Here is a 17,833-nt window from a genome sequence, read left to right as displayed (position 1 = left end):
AGTCAAAGTCAAAAGTCAGAGACTATTGATGTATGCAAAATATAATCAATGTAAAATATAGACCGATAATTACATTTTGGAGACAGCAGAGAGTGTGTAGTGCTGCTGCATGGCTTCCCCCCCGGGGGAAGCGTGTTTGCCTGGTGAATGGGTGTCTTTGAGTCACTATCCCTGCTCTTGTAGGCATTGCCATTTCTCTGGTTTCACTGTCTGAGAGCGCCTCGCTTGAATTGGTCCGGCGCCCGGGGCTTCCCCCTAAACTCAACAAAGCTTTTATGACAGAGGCAGTTTCACTTGCTCCACAGAGAGCTTGTTTGTTCCAGTAACAGACCCTGAAAGACGTCTTTTCTTTTCCAGTTACTGTGTTGCTCATTGGTAAGAAAACATTAAGAAGTGTTGCTGCTTTGATTTCAAGGGTACTATTACTAAGTGATGTTTCAAAGTTGTCACTGTCCTTACTTAACATGCGGCAAAGAACTGGGTCTGCTGAGTGAAATCAACCAAAAGTGAATTAAAACCTGCATTCTCTCTAGGGACCAGCAAGGATGACTTCTCCAGTTGCCAAAATAAATTAAATTGTATGTAAGTCTATGAAAGAATGACTCTTCTTCTCTATTGATTTGTAAACTGTAGTAACTGTATCTATCAATCAACCCTACGTAATAGCCTTACGGCCTTCCAGCAGTGAGGAAGGCCAGTGAACATCCAAAATATGCTTAAGGATTCACATCCCGAGCCTGTCCCAGAAATGCGTCAACATAAATTGGGAGTCATTGATGGTAAGAGAACATTTGTAGGCTCCCTTGATGAGTCTGCTGATACTGCAAACATCCCCAGCCCATCCCCATTTACCTTCTTCTCAAAGCCAGATGATCGAAACTAAAACATTAGGAATTATAGCATAAACTAAATGAATTTATAATTGAGTGAAATTTACTTTAAGAAGTACTTCTTACAGTAAATCAAGTATTACTTGACAGTTATATTTGAGATTTGATAGTACAATCTGTTCCTGTAAAACCCCCCAAAAACTCTGTTTTATCTTCTCGAACCTCCTCGAACCCTGAGTCCTCCTTCCCCATCCCCCATTCTTTCGTGAGACTTTGTCAACTATGTTACCAAAAAAATAGCTGACGTATGCTCTTCTCTCTCAAACCCATCTCCAGCTTACTTGTGTTTCACCAACTTCACCTCTATCGCCCTTGCTTCCCTCATACACCCCCCTGTCCCCTAACCAAGTGATCCTAATGAACGTAAACACCGAATCAGTTATCCTTGTTACTGAAAGCTGTTGAACTACAATACTGTTGTTGTCAGATTGGTTCGCTGGTGCAGGCGAACAGGAAGTAGAACCCAGGCGCAGGATTCTTACAGAGTGTTCTTTATCAACTCAACGGAAACAGAGGCATGCTCCAACTGACGACTGACTAGACAATGACGCGACAAGGGACAACAGGCACACAGGGCTCAAATACACTAGGGAGGTGCAGGTGATTGGACACAGGTGGAAACAATCAGGCAATCAGAGAACAAGGCAGGAAGTGAAGTTACCCAGGGACACAAGAGACATGAAACTGCAAAATAAAACAGGAAGGAGAACCAATCCGTGACAGTTGTATATGATGAGTCAGAAGTTGTTCCGGTAGACAGGCAGGTAGCCCAGCCACAGCTACTAGATCTTTTTTTTAACATTTGATTGATTCATTACCGTTGAGTTCTAATAAAAACTTCAAATATAAATGTGTTTGAAACGTAGCTTTAAAGTCAATCCGAACATCAAGAAAAATATCTCATTAGGACGTGATCACTGGACAGTTTGTTGAACTCGAGTTGGTATAATGGCACACATCTGAAAAACCCTCAGAGAGAAAGAGTATCCCCCCAAACACAAGCAAACTACTTCAAAAGCCTCAGAGACTTCTGAACATTTAGAAGGGAAACAAACAAGTAACACTGTCATGGCCCGGCTTCTTTGACTGTTGCCTGGACTTTAAGTTTTTTGAATGTGCAGTGGGAAACATTCATGTTGACTGGGATGGGATTGGCCTGGGATGGTTCGAGGGTCTGTATGACACTCTACTACAATTTTCTGCAGTTGCAAGTTGCTTCAAATAGCTTTTCCATTTCCATTTCTTCAATGGTCAAGAGGTAGATTTTGTATGGTGGTTAAATGTTTTTTATCCGTTACTTGTTTTCACGCTGAAACTAATAAGCCTGTTCTGATAGAAAACATTAATTACTCAGTAACCTTACGGCAACAACAGTAGTACAGTACTAGTAAAAATCATTAGACGGGATGTGTGGTAGTGATAGGTCATGATATCTGCTATCAACAAGTAACGGATTAAGATCTCAGCAGAAAAAATCCCCTTCTCAAATTCCCTCTCTCTGTGTCTTTGTAGGGGTGTAGTCATACTTTAATCCAACACACAACTGCAGAGAGAAGAAATATAGGGTAAATAGAGTAAGGAAAGAAATAGCATCTGTCTATCGCACCATTTAGCAAACAGACACAACATCAATCTGCAAAATCCTATTTGTGGAGCAGCCATCAATCCATGTCCACTACATGAGTGATGTCCTAAGGAGTTGGATCATAAAACCAAATGACCTATGAACCCTAAACGCCCAACTGATTTCTTAGCCTCGCCTGAACTTTTCTAGATAGTCGGGCCATGAGTCTAAGCATAAGAATCTTACGAGAAACGTGAGGGGATCCTTTGAGAGGGCTTGCAAATGTATAGATTAGAAGATAATTGAAGTGGAATAAAGCATTTTTTCAATAGTAGAGAAAAATATGCAGTCAACTATTTTTTTTCTTCTTGTTTGTTAGTTTATTAACTAGCAGCGAGAACATTGTAGAGCCACACGACTTCCATTCAATGTCCAACTCTGAGAACAGCATACTTTCCTTTCATACAGCATACGTTTTAAAGTCACAGGTTAGCCAGTTATTTTGTGAAAAAAGAGAGCAGGTTTAATTGATTCACTGAAAAACTTCCATCACAGTTTACACACTGACTGATTTCTTCACTTTTCTGAATTTTACTTTTTTTGTAGTGACATCATCCTATATGCTCTGTGTAAAATTGCATAACACTGGAAATGAAAGGGTAAAATTGTGAAGCAAAAGCGTTGTCCAGCAGGACATAAAGACAGTTATACTGAACAACATGTGGCATGCAGGGTGTTTCTGGTATTCACAGTTTAAATGTAGGTATACTTCTTAATAATCACTGTATACATCAGCAGTACTTTGTTATATTTCAAGGAACATAGCAGTATTTTGTTATATTTCAAGGAACATGCAAGATTATAGCTCTTCCCATAATATTACTCCTAAAACCCCCAAAGTTGCCAAGAATGTTTCGGTTTACACATTTCATCACTTAGGAATGATGGATCATGTAAACAAGCCAGAATTCTTCGGAAATGTGACTAGAACAGGATTTAGCATGGTGAAGAGAGATGCAGAACTCATACCATGTAACGACATTCAGACCAATGCCGCATCGGATGGTTGTATAGTAGGCTTTACAAAAACATGTATGCAACAAGAATCCTGGAAAACACTCAAGAACATTGGGGTTCTATGATGGAAGTCCTTTTTATCATATCAGTTGAATGCATTGTATATATTTTATGTTGTTTATTCTGTACATGACATCCATTGTAGTCCGTCCATCCTGGGAGAGGGATCATCCTCCTTCCCTATATTCTCCCCATGGTTATCCCATCCATCCATCTTCAAAGTACTTATCCTTTGTACAGGGTCGCTGGAGTCAATCCCAGCCAACTTGAGAGACAGGGTACACCGTGAATTGGTCGCCAGCCAATCGCAGGGCTAACACTGAGACAAACAAGCATTCACACTCAAATCCACACACCTACAGGCAATATAGAGTTACCAATCAACCTAATCACCCGCACATGTCTTTGGACTGTGGGAGGAAGTCAGAGTACTCGCAGAGAACCCACATAGACACAGGGAGAACATGCAGCCTCCACACAGAAAGGCCACTGGGCAGAGTCAAACCCAGGATTTCTGAATTTCAACCATAAGGATACAAACTCACAAGAACAAGAAACAAGAATGCAATCACATGAAATAGGCAAATTTACAACCTGCTATGGATACGAGCCATTAGTGCAATTAAAGTGCTACAATTTAGTGTTTTTTAGCCAAAGTATAGTCTGAAGAGGTGTTTCTTTGGTTTGCGGTGGAAGATGTAAAGACTTTTAGGAGCAAGGACAGCAAAGAGTCGGGATCTTGTTGAGTGTTTTGCTCTCAGTGAGGGAGGAACAAGTCCTGGATGTAGACAGGACCCGATCCACTCAAACCACGGTACGTGAGTACCAATGTTTTGAAGTGGATGCAGGCAGCCACTGGTAACCAGTGAAGAGAGCGGAGGAGTGGAGTAGTGTGGTAAAATTTAGGAAGGTTAAAGACCAGTCAGGCTGCTGCATGGCAGTAGTAGAGAGACTTTTCACCTGATATTTATTGTTTTTCGAAAATCTCAAGTTTCAAATCTTCAATACAGCAGTACAGTTCTTTTGGTAAAATATGGTTAGTGAGGAGTTAAATAGACCATGAAGCAGGGTGTGCTTTAGGACTGGACAACCTTGTTGGGCCCAGAAGTTGTAATTGGTGTCGTTGAAGAACTTAAATCTTTTCAAAGCGCGTTTTCAGTTCATAAGTCCACAAACCAATTGTTGATGTCACAGTGCCAATGTGTGATTTATTTCCTTCATTGTATAGCTTGTTCGCCTTCTAGATACACCCAAACCAATGGCCATTTCCGTGTTCAAATAGGGCAAGGTGGCAATTACCGTATTTTCGCGACTATAAGGTGCACTTAAAATCCTTTTTTTTTCTAAAAAAACGACGCGTGCGCCTTGTAATCTGGAGCGCCGTATATATGGATCAATTGGTTGTGTATTGTAACGGACTATGTTTTCATGTTCTGGAGCGGCGTTGCACTTTACAGAGTTTTGGGATGTTCAGTGAAGGGCGCACAATGTTACGTCACTCATCTTAGTGCCACCTATGGCGACGCGGGAGTTGTTGTTGTTTTGGAGAGCGATGGTGTGTTTTTGTTCGGCCGACAGTAGCCTGTTTCTCGACAATAAAATCAGAAGACAGAGATGGGGACTCGAGTTTGAGACTCGGACTCGAGTCGCACACACGCGTGACTTCCGACTCGACTCGGACTCGAGCTTTGGGACTCGTGAACAATGTTTCATTTTAGGAAAAATCTGATGAGCTCGCTATACCGCTCCCTCCGTTACCTGCCTACGTAACACGTACATCGACATCTATTGCTGGCTGCGCGCGCGCGGCCACACACGAGAAAGACAGCAGCCGCTGCTGGGTGGCGCTGACGGGGGGGGGGGGGGCTGGGGCTGAGGGTCCGACCGACGGTTCGCTGACGTCGGGACGTATGCGTTTACTCTGCGATCTCCTTAAACTGTCTCTGCTCTGCTCACTGAAGCAAAACAATACGTGGACAAGAGCAGCGAGTGTTGTCACTGCTGCTAACACATCCCGTCAGACCAGGCTTATTTATTTATATCCGTTAATGAACTTTTCTCCTCTTGTTACCCTGGTAACCGCTGTCATTAGAAGGTTGCGTCGATTCTTACTGTGAAAATCTACGTACTTCCGGTTTAGCGGCTACGCTTCGTATTTTCATTTTATGGGAAAAACCACAAAAAACATTAAGTAAAGAGTAAAGGAGGAGTAAAACGTTGTTGGTATGTTTTTTTTTACGGTAAAAGGGACGTTGATAAGAGATGGGGACTCGAGTTGTAGACTCGGATTCGAGTGCGACTCGAGTCGCACACACGCGTGACTTCAGACTCGACTCGGACTCGAGCTTTGGGACTCGTGAGCATCTCTGTCAGAAGATAAGCACATTGTCCAGAGATTCATTAGCGAGAGTCGCTACACTATATTAAAGCTCGTAGTTGGATATCGGGATCGCGCTGACGGTCCACCGTCTGTTCCAGCGCTGCCTCTCGGTGCAAGATGCATGAAAGCATTTGCCAAGAATGTTTTCATTAATCAAGAATTAAAGTTGGAGGTTCAGAGATATTGTTAATATCCACATTAACGTTTGAACAACGTTACCATGGGAGAGACGAGTTTTCAGAACGCTTAATAACATTTGATTTAGCACAGCCCGATCTAGTGGATGCACAACGGAGCCCCAGTCAAACGTTTTAGTGCAGGTACTTTCTCTAATGCAGCGGAGTGTCAGTGTTTTTCCGGTTCGTCCGTCCATGTCAGCGCGGCAATTAGAACGCGGAAGCACCCCCCCCCGCCACCGCCACCGCCAGCGAATGCGGAAGCACCCCCCCCCGTCGACGGGGGACGAGCCGCGACCCGGGTCCCGGATATGCGCCTTATAATCCGGTGCGCCCTATATATGAAAATATTTCTAAAATCGGCGATTCATTAAAGGTGCGCCTTATAATTCAGTGCGCCGTATAGTCGCGAAAATACGGTAGTTTGTCAATGCTGTTGCCTTTAAGATGTATGACATTAGGAATAAGGGTACAGAATGGGTACATAAAACTTTACACTATGCTTGTATTAGAATTTATAGTGACTAGCAGCTGAAGAACTGGGGATCATTGCCTTGGCCAAGGGGAATAAAATGTGAATGACGAGAGCATACCCCATCTGTGGGTCTAATTAACAAACAAAGGTAAAGCAGCAAACAACCTCACTCTGTAAAACTGAGTACATACATGATGTGCTTCCATAACCCCAACTCCTAGAAGTTTCATAACAGCTGGAAATGGTACAACGAATACACAAACTGCGTTACTGAGCTGTGGTGTCAGACAGCATCCAAGCTGTTTACACTGACTTGAGTCGGACATAAACACATAGACTCCTTGCCTGTCATCCTGTCTTTCTCCCCCTCTCTCAACTTTAGTGTCTCCCTCCTCCCCTCTGGAACAAACACAGTGGCTTCTTCGCATTAGCTGCAGTGCTGTGGTTAAAGGTTAAATATGTGACCTGACCATTTCAGTTTTTGCCGTGGGTATATTATGACTAAAGATAAGACCCAAACTTTGCTCTTGACTGCATGTTGCAAAAGAATCATATATAGAACCTGGATTGTGTTGGATGTGTTGGATCAGTATTCATACACATGATTTGCATGGTGAGGAACTCCCACGCTGTTCATCTTTACACAGTAGAGTTTCCTGGATCCTGGCTATTAACGGTCAGTCAATGGAATATTTGTAGATTCTATTGTGCCTCCCTTCCTTTTAGAGGGCCCAGCAGTACGGCCTGGGTCTCCAGCAGCGAGGTGTAGGTGCTGGCTTCCAGGATGCGGCTCGTGCTGCTGCATTACATTAAAATGTCATTTAGCTGATGCTTTTTTCCAAAGCAAAAACAAAGTTGAAAAAAGTAAAAGGAATATCTTATATAAAAGATTAATAGCAAAATAGTTTTAGTTTTAAAGTTAAATAATAATTTACAATAATTTAAATATATTTTGAAAAAAAGCATTAACAACCAAGGAACAAAGACTGACTCCACCAGGACAAGGCAGCCCTGCCCCCCAGACCTATGTAGAAACACTATGTCTCCTCTTTGCATACCAAGCATTAACAACACTCTTCAACACATGTAAGTGGCTCATGTTGTATGAATGAATGGACATTGAACTACATCTACTGCAGTCTTTAGTTGCACTACTTCCTTCGTAGTAACATCGTTGAGGTGAACAGGCGCTTCACTGGTTTGTTGGCAGCACTAGCCTTGACCTTGACAACCAAGTAGCCTGTCATCACACCTCATTAACGTTAACAGTCTGCCTGGTGTGAACTGCTGGCTATGGGAACCTTCTGGTATTTTTTATGGCTCCAATTGACTATCAGGTTCTAACATGTGTAAAGAGGAAGTTGTATTATCTTCACTGGTAGGCTAATGGTAGTCAGCATTCATGTTAGAAATGCCTCACAGTGTGCATGGGTTAGCATTCACACCTCGGTGCTGTGCTGTATAAGGTTCTGCAGTAGCATTGAGGAAACTATATTCTGCACAACTCCTTTTATACTTGTGCTAATTATTGTCTTTATCATAATTGGTATGGAAATTCAATGAAGGTCATGATGGATACAACATGTCAAAATCTCTGTAACCAGGCACAACTGCCTCATGAAAAAGATGTTTGTATATTGGTGTGAAATAGAGCAATTTAACCAACCAACTGTGTCTCTTCATCTTCTCCGCTTTGTTTACCTTTTTGAAGGGCTTGAACATCACATTACATTTATCTTCAGAGGATGCTTCAAAAGTCAAACACTGGCTTTACAGATGAACAGAAAGTGAAAGGCTAGAGAGATAAAAAAAAATTTAAGTCTTGTAAACCAATTTAGCTCCAAACCCAAAAATTAAGAGTTCCAATTGTACACTTACCTTTTCCAGTAATTCAACAAGTTCATTGGGTAATTGTGCATTTCAGTTAAATTGTTAAATCTAAAGTAGGCGCATAACATGTCAAACTGCTGGGTAAACTAATGTCCGATCCCTCACCTGATAATTCCATGATACATGTCAAGGCCTCGTGATCAGATAGGGTTATCAGGGTAATTATTTGTTTTTACTGTTTAATTGAATTTTATTTTTGTTAATCATGTAACATGTAAGTCCAATTAAATCACTGTAGTTAGTATTTAGAGGTTATCAGCATAATTTATTAGCAGTATTTAGCTGTCAGAGAGAAAGAAAGCCTCTGACAAAGGAGTGCAACAAAATCTGCAAACATGATCCCCCACTAATGCCAATATAAGCACAAGTTAAAATTCTACCATTAGCAAATGTATCATTGTTATTTATTATTGTTACGTTTCTTTGAATTGTCTTTACATTTCAACAATCAAACGTATACCAAACTCCACCCTGATAGTTCCTGGGCTAATGGAACATTGTATACCCAAAGCCAGGCACTGTGAGGAGCTAATTCTACATCCTGGCTCCGTTGGTCGAAGTGCAGCTATGGTTCCTTGGGTGCTAAAAAAGTTTTGGGGGTTTGTGGGAAAGTTCTGGCAGTGTAAGTGAGCTATGAATGGTTGAGAGTTGACCGAGGTCACAAGACCGGGCCTGCCTAAGGGGCTTAGTACTTTAATAGTTCCTTTCACCTGGGTCATAACCGTCCGCATGGCAGAGCTGCCAGGGCATGCTGTCATGAGCGTATCTTGCATGCTGTTGGTAATGTGGGTGTGGAGAGCAGAATCAAAGGAGACAACATAATGGGAGGTAGAAAGAAGGGAGGATTGTACTGGAGGGATGATTGAGCACATCCAGTTATGTGGAAAAGGAAAAAGGCAATTAATAAATTAAAAAAAAGGACAGTACCAATGATTAGAATTTAATCTGGACAAGAACGGAATAAAGAAAAGGAATGGCATTGAGCCAAGGAAAGTAGAGAAAAAGGCAAGCAGGGAGAGGTGGAAGAGTGTTTGGAAAGGGTGAAAAAAAGAAATGGAAAAAGAAAGAAGCGAGGAAAACATTGGGAGAGAGGAAGGGTGGGATTAGCACACTTCTAGGCAGTCGGAAAGTGTGCTCGTAACAACACACAAATGGCCAGTAAGCTGTGAAATACCTAAGGCCAGGCATCCTTCTTGTATGTCAAAAAACAACCCCCTTTGCTGCAAAACGTGACCTGGAAAAACAAACAAGGAAACCAAGTCTAGTTCTAAATGGCTGCTTTTTCTCTTGTGTTATCTCCTCAAGGTTACTTTAGCTAGGTTTAAGGCAAGGGTGAAAACAAGGGAAGATAGGTAGCATTAACTACCGAAAAAGACAACTTTAAAGTTGACATAGAGAGCTCCTGCAGAGTAGAGGGGGAATGCACGGTAGTCAGCCCAAATTTCACTGCCTGCTAAATGAAATGTAAAATATGTCATTGGTGTTTATAAAGATAGGGCAAATGAGGGCCTATTGTTAGCAGTGCTACGGAGAATTGGGGGTTCTACTTTTTTAGAGGATTTTGCTGAGCTCAAGAAGCTTTGAAACACAGGGGTTCAGGATCAGCTTCCTCAGCTGTAAAAAACATGAAGGCCAAAGCTTTTTTATTCCACCATAAAAACAGGCCTCATACTGCACAGTGCTGTCTACACAAATGCCTTTTATATGTAGTCATCAAGCTGGAAGTGATGGTATTAATACACCAAAAATTATATTGTTCCCCACTTCAAAGCAGAGGAAAAATCTGCCGGGGGGATATATATTGCAGTAACAAATAACAGCTTTTTGTGAGCTAGCTTTCGTTAATAAAAAAATAAATGCCAATGCAGTTAAAAAGAAAAGTTGCAGATGAATTTTGTAAATTGACTTTAATTTGTATTGCAAATACTCAAAGCAGTGTACAGAACATGCTGTTAATATTCAAATTGTAATAATAATTGCTGCCTGCTATTCAGATTATAATGTAAACGTCACAGCGTGTGGTGCAGGCAGGCAGGGAGGACTCAGATGCGGAGTTTCCAGAAAAACAAAAACACTTTAAATAGTCAAAAGGTTCCAAATCCCCAAAAATCAAAATCCAAAAGGCCGAAATTCAAAATTAAACACTGAAACTACAATGACACGCAGACACGGGTCTTCGGTCGTCGGCCGGGTCGGGCTCCAGGTGCATGGCGTGGCTCCGGCTGCTTGGCGTGGGGCGCCAGGCTCTGTGGCTCCGGCTGCATGGCTTGGGGCGCCGGGTTCGGTGGCTCCGCCTGCATGGCGTGGGGCTCCGGCCCAACCCCCCCCTTAAGAATAGACTCGGGAGACAGACTCGGGAGTCCTGACTCACGGGTACGGAAGAAAAAAGAACTGTCATTTCCACAATTGGAACAGCAGCTGACTTGATGAAGTCACCACGTCAGCTGGTCTTGCTATTACATTTAAATATAGTTCTTGACTGTTATCGAGCTTTAGTTTCATTTTTATTTAAAATTAGAAATGGTATATATAATATTGAGCACCATATATAATCAGTCATAAAATAATCAGGCAAAATATCTCAATGGATCGGATCAGAGTTGTTATACAGTCCAACATCGAAAGCAGATAAAGAAGAGCAGCTGTAGTTTGTGGTGCTGCTGAACTACTGGATTACAATGACAAGTGTATTCAAATTGGATGGAAGAAACTCAAAACGTTACTGAGGTGAACAATTAATTCAGGGCTTTTCAATTACATCACACTGCATTATCTTTATAATGGTTTCATAAAGGACAACATTGGTTACAGTAACAATTAAACAGCAAACATTTTCAAGCATATACAAGCATACGCAAGCAGCTGACCAGACATTAAATATCATACAGAAAGAAATATAGATAGAGAAATATACAATACATTTTTGTATTCATTATTATTATTACAATTCAGAGCTTGAGGGTTTCTTTGAAGCTGAAGTCCTGCTGCCGGTTTAGAGTCTCGATGACGGTCTCTGAGTTTTAATGCACCATGATAGACAATAACAAGCTGCACTCTGTGGATACAGACAAGAAGACTAAACTGCACTCCAACAGACATAACGTTACCGGTGAACAACATCAGTCACTAAGATGAGCTGACCGCCCGGTGATGGAGGGTGTGACGGTCCGTTAACTACACCTCATATCTCCGACATCCAAAATCCAGCAAATTTTTACGAAGGATGAATGTTGACAAACCGTGCTTTAACAACTAACTTCTCTTCTGAAAAAGTTCTAAAATTACATTCCGTGTCTTGAATATAGTCGTATTTATAAACTTCGACTTACAGAGGGAAATAAACAGAACTGTCTTTGTTGCCTGTTGCTGAGGTGAAATGCATTCTGGGATATTTGGCTCTCACAAGAACAGACGAGCCTGCTCCGATGCATGCCCGGTAAAATGGGCGGGGCAAGTTACATCAGGGTATTATGACCGTTCTCGGCCAGATACGGACTTTAGAATTGGAACAGTACTCGGGCTGATGACAATTCACAGGTCCATGAGAACCAAAGTCCACACAAGAACGCATAATGAGAAAGGGCCAGAGAGTGAAGCTCAAACCTTGGCTCCTCCCTCACATTCATGCAGCTGACCAATCAGCACGAAATGGGTGTGAGTCAAATGGCCGGAAAGCAAGGTAAAGAGTTTCCAAGATTCCAATGTGTCAAATCACACTATTACACATAACTTTATTTCTGAACTTCTTTGTTTGGGTTTCTTTGTATGTATGTATTACAATTTCAAGTGCAAAGCAACAACAAAGAATGACACTTTTACGAAGCTTGAGACAAATTAACATTTTATAAAACACATTAACATTTTAGAAAACAAATTTGAAGAATCTGTAAATTTGTTTCGGGATTGGTAAAAGTGTTTAGCTTGTTAATTTGTTTTCTAAAATGTAAATTTGTTTTCTAAAATGTAAATTTGTTTTATAAAATGTTAATTTGTTTTCCAAAATGTTAATTTGTGTCGAGCTTTGTAAAAGTGTTTCATTCTTTGTAATGTTGCTTTGCACTTCAGGGCCACCGTACGTTTGCAATGGAAAGGCATAGAGCATATACAGCAAGACTACAAATCTGGATTCAACTTACACTTCCGGGTTTCAATTATGGGTTATCATTGATTATGTCCACTAATAAACTTGGTCAGATGTTCTTTCAAAAGTGGGATGAAGGCTGTTCCTGTTAATCAGACAAGGGCTTTTCTCAAGGTCTTACAATTTTATACAAAACTCAAATTTAGCTGGACACCACCTGGAATCAGAGTGGGTGTGTTGATGTGCTGATGTGGGAGAACCAGCTAGGAATCTGATGCGGTTGGTGTTGATGTTGTTAATATTTTGAAAAATAACCGGATTCTCTCTCAAGCCCATATTAGTCGCTGGGCACGGTAAATAAACACCTAACTCCCCCCTCCCGTCCTCCAGTCAGGTAAAAACACTTGGGGACCGCTGCACTATGGCAGGAACAAGATATATCTCGCTTAGTATTACCACGACTTGTTGGTACGACCTATTTCCTGTTGTCTTGGTATTTTCTCAGGATTTGTTGACTCTGGGGAAAGTATCGTAAATCCAAAGCCTTATCCTTTAAACTTTTTACAGTAGGATTCTGAGATAAAGCAGCAAAGAGAGTGACATAAACTTATAGTGAAAGCACCTTTGAGGTGAAAATAGTCCTGGACACTGTGTAGCTGACAGGAGTCTTCACCATTCACATTCCTCTCATTCCTTCTATATCAAATGTTACTACAGCGTCTCATGTATTCAGTGGCGCTGACATGGATTAGCTGCAGCCAGCAACATCTAGGGAGGTTTAACTGATATTTAGTTTGCTTGTCCAGTCAAATCAGTTGGCAGAAAAAAGGATCAATTGGCATTGAACAAAATGAATGCATGAATAATGCAATGCAGCGTAACTGTCACACCCAGGAGGAAAATAGGAAGCAGGCGCAGGGTTCTTTGGTAGGTAAGGGGGTCTTTATTTATGCAGCCGTGGTACTCCAGACCGAGTCTAAGGCGGCTATGAAATTATCCTAGGTCACGCTTCTTCCGATAAAATAAACCAGGAAGAAGTGTGGCGATAAGATTATGAAAAACAAAAAGGCTTTTAAATTTATCAAAATAACAAACGCACTCTATAGACGGAGGCAATGTCCCAAAAACAAAACCACTCCTTCCGGAGGAAAACTAAGAACTATGAAAGATTAACATTGCATCTAACCTAGGTATACAAAACTTTAGCAAAACCAAAAACAACCTGCGAGGAGGTGAAGGCACTGGGGCAACCGAAGATCCTGGATAATAACATAAAAGGAACCTGTGGCATGGCAGAACAAGGTAGAACTCAAGGGTAATGACGAACACACTGGCACAGGACAAAGGGAGACGCAGACTATTAATACACATGGAGGGGGATGGGGAACAGGTGGACACAATCAGGAATCAGGGAAGACAATCAGACTGCTGACACATGAGGAGGGGTAAATGACCTGAAACGAGAGGAGTTATTATTTCAAAATAAAACCGTAAATGACAAGACAAAATGCCCAACAGAGTAAAACAACAGACAATTTCAACGCGGTGTGACAGTAACAATGTTGGGTGCAGCACACAATCTTGGCGCACCAGCGAGGCACAGCCGACTACTTATCGACGCAGTACAACGATGTAGTAGAAGTTCGCAGCGCAACAACGCAACTTTGTCAAACGACCTCTTCATGTAGCTGTGCGCATGTTCATCAGGTGTGTTTCCCTCATGAAGAATGTCACTGCTCAATCCACTCGCCGTACCATTAAATTGAAATCAATTCAAGAGCAAAAGTAAATGTTTATTACCCTACTCAGCCCTTTTTGAAAATGCACCTCCTTCTGCCAAAGCCATTCTCGTGTCACAGAAACCACAAATTGGATCTTGTGTTTTGGATGTTGTAACATAGATTCTCTAGTTTTTTGTTCATGTACTCTAATTCCCACTTCACTGAAGCTGTCACGGTTTGGGTCTGCTCCGTCTTATTTTGTAGTTTTCATGTCTCTGGTGTTCCTGGGTAACTTCACTTCCTGCCTTGTCCTGTCTTCCCCTGTAATTGTCTGCCGTGCCTGATCGTTTCCACCTGTGTTCAATCACCTGCACCTCCCTTGTGTATTTAAGCCCTGTGAGTCCCTTGTCTGGTGTGGCGTCATTACATGTCAGCGTTCATGTGTCAAGTCAAGTCAAGTCAAGTCAAGTCAAGTCAAGTCAAGTCAAGTCAAGTCAAGTCAAGTCAAGTCAAGTCTGTTTCGTGTTTTCAAGTCTTCAAGTCCAGGTCCCTGTTTTTGTCTGTTTTGTTTTCTCCTCCTTCCTCCTTTTTTTGGTTGGAGCGATTTTGATTTTGAGTTTTGACAATTAAAGTCTTTTATTTTTCAACTCCGCATTTGAGTCCTCCCTCCTTGCCCTCGACCTCGTCCCTCCCTGACAGAAGCTTTGAGGGCTGCTGCCTGGCAAAGGTGTATTACTTTATACCTGTAAACTTGTGTGTTGGTGGAAGTGATGTCCATGTTCTCTTGTTTCTAAGTAACCTCAACGACACATTAGGTTGAATATTTATTCTGGATGCGAGATGTCAGGGCAGTGCTGAGTGGTTATTATAACAATGCTCAGATTTTTGCTGGCTATGCTACAAAACATAGAAAAATGTCCAAATTCAACTCACTGCCGAATGGGCTGGTGCGTTGTATCATGATTTTTGGTATTGTCTGTGTGCAGCATTGGTACATGGGGAGAGACATCAATGTGTTCACCGCCATCTTCAACATCTCCTAGGTGACATGCCGCGTTCCAGAATGCTTCAAGGCCTCCACCATCATCGCTGTTCCCAAGAAGCCCAGGATCACAGGACTGAATGACTACAGACCCGTTGCCCTGACCTCTGTAGTCATGAAAGTCCTTTGAACGACTAGTCCTATCTCACCCGAAGACCCTCACCGACCCCCACCTGGAACCCCTGCAGTTTGCCTACAGAGCCAACAGGTCTGTAGACGATGCTGTCAACATGGCCGTCCTCTTCATCCTCCAGCATCTGGACTCCCCAGTAACCTAAGCCAGGATCCTGGACTTCAGCTCTTCTTTCAACACCATCATCTCGTCTCTGCTGCAGGACAAACTCTCTCAACTGCACGTGCCCGACTCCACCTTCAAGTGGATCACTGACTGACAGGAAGCAGCACGTCAAGCTGGGGAAACATGTCTCTGCCTCTCGGTCCATCAGCACCGATTCCCCCAAGGCTGCGTTCTTTCCCCTCTGCTATTCTCCCCGTACACCAACAGCTGCACCCCCAGTCACCAGTCTGTCAAGCTCCTGAAGTTTGTGGATGACACCACCCTCATTGGACTAATCTCTGGTGGGGATGAGTGGGAGTCTGACCACCTGGTGATGTGGTGCAGCCAGAACAACCTGGAGCTCAACGCCCTGAAGACAGTGGAGATAGTTGTGGACTTAAGGAAGTAGGCACCTCCACCTTCCCCCCTCAGCCTGTGTAACTCCCCCGTCACCATTGTGGATTCCTTCCGTTACCTGGGTTCCATCATCACCCAGGACCGAAAGTGGAAGCTGAACATCAGCTCCATCACCAAAAAGGCTCAGCAGAGGTTGTTCTTCCTGAGGCAGCTGAAGAAATTCAACCTGCCAAAGACGATGATGGTGCACTTCTACACGGCGATCGAGTCCATCCTCTGCTCCTCCATCACCGCGTGGTACGCTGCAGCCACAGCCAAGGAAAAGGTTGCAGCGTGTCATCCGCTCTGCGGAGAGGGTAATTGGCTGCAATCTGCCATCTCTCTACGACTTGTTCGCTTCCAGGAATATGAAGAGGTCCATCAGGACTCCCGCCACACTAACAGTTTCTTCCCTTCCCCTCATCAACAGAGCCCGGGTCCCTCCTGACTGACTCTCACTCTCACTGCACATACACTTTGTCACTTTCACTTGTCACTTTCTGTTTAGCTGGTGCACTTTATCTTTATTTTAAATTTTATCTTCATCTTCATCTTTATTTCTTAACTTACTAACCCATAACACATATTTTATTATATTTGTATTTTTATCTTATTGCTGCACTACGTTGTCTGTTGTCCATTATTGTACTGTCTTCCGTCATGCACCAACTGCCAAGTCAAATTCCATGTATGTCTGAGATTTGATGGCAATAAACGTTTGCTGATTTCTGATTCTCTGATTCCTGATTCCTGAAATAGCCCATTTCATACTGGGGTAAAATGTCCATGTTTCATTTTCTGCCTTAGGCCTTTACTATTTCAGTTTGCATCTTAAATTCTACAGTACATACATTATACACACCTTACTCATAGCAATATGCTTATTGTTCAGTGTTGCTAGGTGGAAGCATGTTCAATTTAGAGGTGTGGTTGTCTGTAGTCAAGCAGCAGCATTTACTGTTATGAAATCATTTGTAATTAATTTGTAATAATGTGGGGCCTTGTTGGCTCTCATTTAGGTATCATGACAACATCATCCTGCAACACTGTGTTTTGCTATCTTTGCCATCCAGAAACTGTATATTTGTCTGTTTGCTATCTGAGAACTGAGAGCAAGAAAACCCAAGGAAACCAGCAGACCTGGCTGGGCGTAACATGCTGGGGATGGCTGACGTGTGTGAACACGTCCTGTTAGACAACAGAAAGCTCCCAGGTTATGTCCTCATGGACAAACACATGTACGGGGCGCTGTTTGTAAAAGTTTGCACGTTCTAAAATCTGCGCAGTTTTGGTACATTTAGCATTATCATATGAAAAAAAAAAAGCACGACAGTATTCATATTACACTTTCAGTCCGGGGTGCAGATTCGGTCAGCTCATTTAAGATGAAGCTTAAAACTTTCCTCTTTGATACTGCTTATAGTTAGGGCTGGGTCACGTTAGCCTGTACCAGCCCTTAGTTAAGCTGCAATATCACAGGTATCACAGTTTGGGTTCATGTCTTGTTATATTTTGTAGTTTCTCTTGTGTTCCTGGGCTGACTTCCTGCCTTGCCCTGTCTTCCCCTGTGATTGTCTGCAGTGTCTGATTGTTTCCGCCTGTGTCCAATCACCTGCACCACCCCTTTGTATTTAAGCCCTGTTAGTCTCTTGTTACGTCATTGCATGTTACATGTGCTTCAGGTACGGTCGTCTTGTCTCGTCATGCCACGGCAAAGTGATTCATAGTATCAGTTTTTGTTTGATCAGGTCCCCGCCTTGTCTTTGTTTTTTCCGTCCCCCTTCATCTTAGTTTTATGGAGCGATAGTTTTTAATATTGACTAATATATATTTTTTTTATTTGCTCAACTCTGCACCTGAGTCC

The sequence above is a fragment of the Pungitius pungitius genome, chromosome 10 (genome assembly GCF_949316345.1).
Source record: "Pungitius pungitius chromosome 10, fPunPun2.1, whole genome shotgun sequence".
NCBI classification, from domain to species: domain Eukaryota; kingdom Metazoa; phylum Chordata; class Actinopteri; order Perciformes; family Gasterosteidae; genus Pungitius; species Pungitius pungitius.
Note: the sequence above shows the minus strand (reverse complement) of the source record.